Genomic DNA, 6749 nt, shown 5'->3' on the forward strand with positions numbered 1-6749 from the left:
ATTACATATAAATAAGGAATATAAATCAATTTGAAAGATGTTGGAGTTTACTTGAGGATAACACAACCATAGAAATGATAAGGTAGGGTGACTTGATTAGGTGGCTCAAAAACCTCCTACCCTAGGCCCAAGAGCGCATACGCATTGTTCCCTCTTGGCCTCATGTGGCCCTTGCCATATCAATGTTCTCCTTCATCTTTTCATTTCTAACTCCCTTCTAATGATTGAACACCTATTTGCCATGATAGGGAGCATAAGGAGTATTCACAATTAAGGTGCCTAGAAAGCCTATCATTCCTAAGCCCAAAGGCAGTCCACTTTGACCCCCTTTGGCATGGGGATTCCCCTGCCACAACCATGAGGTGGCATACTTAGAAGGTAGCCTCATCGTTGTTCTATCAATTACACTTCCCTTAGCATGACTAATTACACAAGTTAACAAATATGCAGTGTCTTTGAGCAGAATTAAACTGGCATGTTATATTAAATCATATATTTTAATTAATTGTTGTCTCTAGTCAGTCATAATGACATTTCAATTCTGAATTGTCCATTTCATTTCTAATGAAGATGTAGATACAGTGACCTTTCAGCTTCCTTGAAGACGTATAAAGAGACTCACTTTTAATTCAATTAAAAATGAATTATATGGGCATAAATCTCATGAGCTGAAATTTCCAATTTGCATCAGCTCTTGCATAAGGACTTCATGGGCATACATCTCACACATGGGATTGCCTAACTTCTATGGACTCAGGTACAAGTCTTCCACAAGTTTGTCCAAACTAGTTTAGTATCAGTTTATGGAGTTCATAGGCATACATCTCACACACAGGATCGTCCTCTGAATTGACAAAATAATTTAGATCAATGGTATCAGAGTCAAGTTCGATCATTTTAGGTGCATCTACAAGGTGCCTTCTTCACAATCTGGTTGATTTTGATGATTTATCAATTCACAAATTTTCAGAGGGGTTGGATTTTATTTGGAATAAATTCATGGCTACTGTATATGATTGCCATGCTGATGTTCTTTGAGATCAAATTTTCTGATCAAAGCCAATATGGTTGTCCACTTGAGATACCACAAACGATTTTCTTAAGAAAAATTACATCTATATTATCTTGAGTAGCATTTGCGGCCATAAAGTTTTGGTAATGGGATGCAGATGAGGAGCTGTTTGAGAGGAACCATGCAGACTATATTTGAAGGTTAATCCCCTGTGAGTTAATGAAAGGCCTCAACTTGTAATGCTTCAACTCCCTATGCTTGCTCATTTTATGTTTGATTCTTTCCTCAGTGTCTCTGTCGTCTCAAACTTTTCGTCTTTTCTGCACCAGTTTATTCACTGCCCCATCAATCTTGAGAAAGGTTGTAAGAGGAAAATACAATGAGGTTTTTGAGGGCCCAAATATTGTGCAACTTCTTGAGATAATTGTGATCTACAATCAAAAACTCGGAGTCTTATTTTTTAATAAGTGAACAAATACAGAATTGAAAATTATATATCCAAATCTTTTGAATTATGACATCTGGTACTACATTTCTGAAACTCTTAAGGCTTTAGATTATCTCCATTCACAAGATATCATGCACCGTGATGTTAAGCCGTCAACAGTCAAAAAATTCTGAGTCTTACTTTTGAACAAGAGAACAAATTCAGAGTTTGAAATTATATATCCAACTCTTATGAATTATGACATCTGGTAATACGTTTCTGAAATTCTTAAGGCTTTATATTATCTCCATTCACAACGAATTATGCACCGTGATCTTAAGCCACACAATGTGACCATTGATCACAAACAGTAAAAGCTTCGTCTATTGATCAGGGGCTACATTCTCTTCAATGTTTTCTACAACCTTGTCATGTTATTGGAGGATAGGACAAATCTCGAAACAAACTTAGCGGTTGGTAGCATTCCACATTCTATACAATATCTATTGCAGGGGACAGTTATGTGCAAATCCATTTTTTGTCTTTTCTGCTTGATGCTGTTGCAGATGACAGCGCTGAAAATATGGAAAGAACATATGTGCTTCAGCTCCTTGGATGCACTAATTGCAAAAACAACAGAAAATAAAAGATTTCCAGTCAAACTGTAGCTGTGTATTTCAGGACTTGCAATCCAAATTCATAAAAAATATTCTTGTCTCATGAACAGCTTCTTTGACTTTTTTTTTGTCTAATAAGCTACCAAGAGCAGTTCCAAGTTGCATGACAGAATCATTGTTTAGTGCATATACTCTAGAATGTGATAAGTCAATGTGACACATTGCCTCGTAAGAGAGGAGGAATGATCAGAATTAAAATAGCATATTATACTATATCATATATTTTAATTAATTACTCTCTAGTTAATCATAATGACTTTTTAATTCTGAATTGTCCATTCAATTTCTAATGAAGATGTAGATGCAGTGACCTTTTAACTTCCTTGGAAGATGTATAAAAAGGCTCAATTCAAATTCAATTAAAAAAGAATGTTATGGACATACATCTCATTGGTCAAGATCATCAATTTGCATCAGCTCTTGCATATGGACTTCATGGGCATCCATCTCACGCATGGGATCACCTAGCTTCTATGGGCTTAGGTATACAACTCTTCCACGAGTTTGTCCAAACTAGTTTAGTATCAATTTATGAAGTTTATAGGTATATATCTCACACATTGCCTAACTTCTATGGACTCGAACATGCAGCTATTCCACGAGTTTTCCCAAACTAATTTGATTTACAGACATACATCTCAGAACGAGATTGACCAAAATTGTATGGAATCTTACATGTTTTGAATAAAATGTTGCTTTACATGTTGTGGGTTTACAATGCCACTATTTCTTCTTTTAGTATTGTCCTCTGAATTGACAAAATAATTTAGATCAGTGTTATACATACTTTCTTTATTAAGTCATGACGACAAAAATACACCTACCATTAGATAAAACCATTATAAAATTCTAAATAATTAGTATATAAATGCATATAAAAATTTCTACATATGTCATGAGTTACTAAAGTTTAGATTTTTACAATACACAAAGTCCAAAAAATAATAATCACACAAAATATGTGTTAAATAATATATGCATCGGTTCATACTCCTACCAAAATATGGATAGTCTGAAATTATTCTTTATATTTCCCTTCTGTATTCTTTTAATTTTCTACTAATGATGCCTTTGGACATGTGTTCGCCACTAATTGCTATTACCTTGACCGACTCCTCTTAATACTCAACTTGCTACCTTTGACTCACTGATTGGGCATGATTAATTGATGGCCCTTAGTAAACAGTAATCTATGCTAATTGTGCGCTCAAAGAATGTTTATTTATCTCCTCATGCTCCTCAGCCATGCAAGGTTGTTGATCCTATGGATATTGATTTCATATTTGTCTATATCTACAAAAAGCACCTCAGAATGTTTGTTGGTATTACCTACATACTGATGATTGTTGATACATTATAAACAGACCATGCCTGAATCTCTTTACCTTCAACCAAATGAAGATTGCTAGTCATATTTGATTTCTTCACGCACTTTGGATTCATTACTATAATTCTATCTTGCTAGAGACTTCATAGAATTGGAACAGAAGAGGGACATCACACATCTCTTCTTGTCACTTGTCAAGAAGCTAGGATGAATATCTATGCAAAGCAATCCTAGCCCTTGATTTCATGTTTCAAATCTTTTACTATCCATGTCCAACATATAATGTATATTTTAGAAGGCTTACCCCAAGGACTTTATCATCTATCAATCCTTGTACTTATATGTATTCAGATTGAATAATGTTAAGAAAGAAGCACCCACTTTGCGTCACTACACAATCATTCAACATTGAAGAGCATCAATAAGGTCAAATGGACGTCTAATTTATTGTTTTGCTGCGTTTACATTGTTATTTTGCCTCCTTTTCTCAATTTGAAGGTGTATTTCTTGTTTAGTTTCAGTTTCACTGCTTGTTTGTTCATCTAACTGAATCATTTTAGCTCAAATTTCATGTCTACACCTACTTCTCACTAAGCCCTATATTCAAGCAGGAAGTAATTATATTTGCAATGCTTCATCTTGAAAGAACTATGAAAGACAAGTCATTGAAGACCATAGCATTATCACCACATATGAAGAATTTTATAGGAAGTTGATAAACAATTTGAGAGGCAAGACCTCCGAGAGCACTTTATGGAGTTGAACTTCTTATGGCTATTTTAGCTTTAACCACTTTGTCTAGAAAGAATTTTTTCATTTGTTCCTAGTTTTGTAGTCACATTTGTGTTTTTACAATGTATTATTGTTGTTGGTTTCATCTAGATTATGTGTTTGGTTATTCGCAGTTGCAAGGAAATATTTTTTACATATCAAGATCTATGATTGATTTCAGGGTTTCAGCAAGATTGACTGGGCCTTGACATGGCCGAAAACCGTTACATATCTTATTGTGACGTTAATTAACATGAAATTTATTGCACTCTTTGACATTGGTAGCTAGACTGGTAGTATACTATGTAAAGAAAGGAAATCAAGATCGAATATCTGGGCATGTTACAGTATAACCAAAGATAATATTACAACTAGAAGGTGGTTAAAGCTGAGGCAAGATCCTTTTTACAGTTTCCTTGTGTAACATGTCTCGAAAGATGTCAGAAAGATGAGAAAATAGAAAGATAACCCTAAAGGTTGTTTGGCAGAATGATAGTAAAGCTATTTTAAACAAAATTATTAGACCTTCAACTTTCCTTTTGTTATGTCAGGCTCAAGGTAATTTGATAGTACGAAATTGTTGGTACAATGTAATAAAGTGAAAAAGTCATGAAAAATTATGAACCTTAGTTGCTTCCAAATTAAGTTCCTTCTTGGGATAGCTCAACCAAATGACAGTCATTGTGTATAGCTCAAAATGTGTTTCAAGCCACTTAGGGCATGGACACACCTGACATTCACTCAAGATACATTTGCATACAAAGTTCAAACAAGACACATGCTCTGGGCTGGGTATGTCTAATGCTTGTCCCATATGAGAGAAACAGAATATTTATTGAAGCAGGGCACGGAAAATCAAAGAACCAGGATTGTTCATTAAATAATCAAACCAAGATAAGTAGCCGATTTAAGCTAGGTACAGGTATAAGGGTCCCAAAAGTAGACTCGTTACACAATGTAAAGTGTATAATAGTACTTTTACAAGCATTGAATGGATATATGGCGAACTATCATCAACATCAATGGTATCATAGTCGCCAGTTATTATGGTAGTACAGTAACCATTACTATGGCAACAAACGTGGGAAACAATTGTAGGCCAACACTTTCTCAGACAATGCCACAAACACCAAACAAGAAGCATAAAGAAGAACTCCTTAGCCTGTGTGACTTGCAAAGTTTCAGTTATTTCACATTCTCTTATACCTCCTTAGAATTTGGGAAGTGGAATACTTAAAATCAGAAAGAACGTATAACTTAAGAAGAGTGTATTACAAATTCAAGGGGACTCGGAAAATAGATTTATAGCACTAAATATCCCTGAACATTATCTTCCAGGGTATGCCACATGGAAAAAAATTCAATCACGTGTAGAAACAAACAATTGTCCTCTACATAGATGGAAACCCTTAAACCCTCTGTAATAATTACAGAACAAGATATCCTTGCTAGCAACTGAAAATAAGAAAACCCAAGAAAAATACATGTAAAAACTCAAAAGAATATGATAATCAAGGCACATTCAAATGGAAACATATTTTCAAATCAAATAGGAATTTGAAAACTAAAAGTAAAACAGCTGCAAGGATTCTAAACAACTGCCGTAGCCATTCTCGCACCTGTAAACTGCCATAGCTCCTCTCTGTCGCCTGCGTGTAGCCCCGTTAACGTTCTCCCAGGTGCCTGACGATTTCTCCAATGCAATTAAAATGAAACGTCAGAAATACATGTTAGTCAAAACCCAAACAGCTGTCAAAAATAATCATAATGAAGATGGAAAAATTAATTGTCAAAAATACCTGTCAAGACTCAAACCAGTGCGATGATCAGACCTGAAATAAATGGAAACACTGTTTCAGATTGGAATCAAATAAATAAAAGTAAAAACGCTGCGAACATTCAAGATAACTGCGGTAACCAATCTCATACCTGTAATTGCAATAGCTGAATCTTTATTATGTCATTGCGAGCTCCGGAAGGCGCAACTTAAATAGCTGTGGTAGCCAATCTCGTAAGCTGCCACTAGAGCTTCCTGGTACATGTTTCAGAAAAATTTACTCCAAGAAAGCATTTATAAACCGGGAAATTTGATGGCGAAAAAAGCAAACCTGGGGATTTTTAAAAAACTTAGTTGGACATTGGCAACGGAAACAAAATCCAACCTGGCAAAAGCAAGCCCACGTGGATTGATTATAACGGTTTAAAAATATTAAAAACCAAATAAAACAAAGCATAGAAGAATGATTGGCAAAATTTAGAATGATGTTCCGGCAGATTATTAGTGTGTCCAGGAATAATAAGTGTAGAACAAAAAAAAGTTAGAATTTGTTATTAAATGAAAAATTTGAGTGGGAATGTATGGTTTTGTTTTGTTTTTAAATTTAGTATTATTTTTATAGTTTTTTTAAAACATAGTATTTAGTATATTTTTTGGATTTTATATGTGGGCATTTTTAAAATATGATCAAATAGTTATGAAATTGTCTAGATGTTTTTAGTTGAGCATTTTAGTTAGTGGTTAAATTATTAGTTCCT

At 34.4% G+C, this 6749-nt stretch overlaps 1 long non-coding RNA gene across 1 annotated transcript; it reads right to left on the reverse strand.

The window, feature by feature from the left end:
* Positions 1-5832: 5832 nt before the first annotated feature.
* Positions 5833-6281, reverse strand: LOC149566571 (uncharacterized). Its single transcript, XR_016361570.1, has 3 exons — positions 6144-6281; positions 6014-6046; positions 5833-5897 (listed from the first exon to the last, which is right to left on the reverse strand). It is a non-coding gene; the product is annotated as an uncharacterized LOC149566571 (long non-coding RNA).
* Positions 6282-6749: the final 468 nt, after the last annotated feature.

Source organism: Cupressus sempervirens, chromosome 3 (assembly GCF_028749045.1).
Source record: "Cupressus sempervirens isolate cs-2001-9-10 chromosome 3, ASM2874904v1, whole genome shotgun sequence".
Lineage (NCBI taxonomy): Eukaryota > Viridiplantae > Streptophyta > Pinopsida > Cupressales > Cupressaceae > Cupressus > Cupressus sempervirens.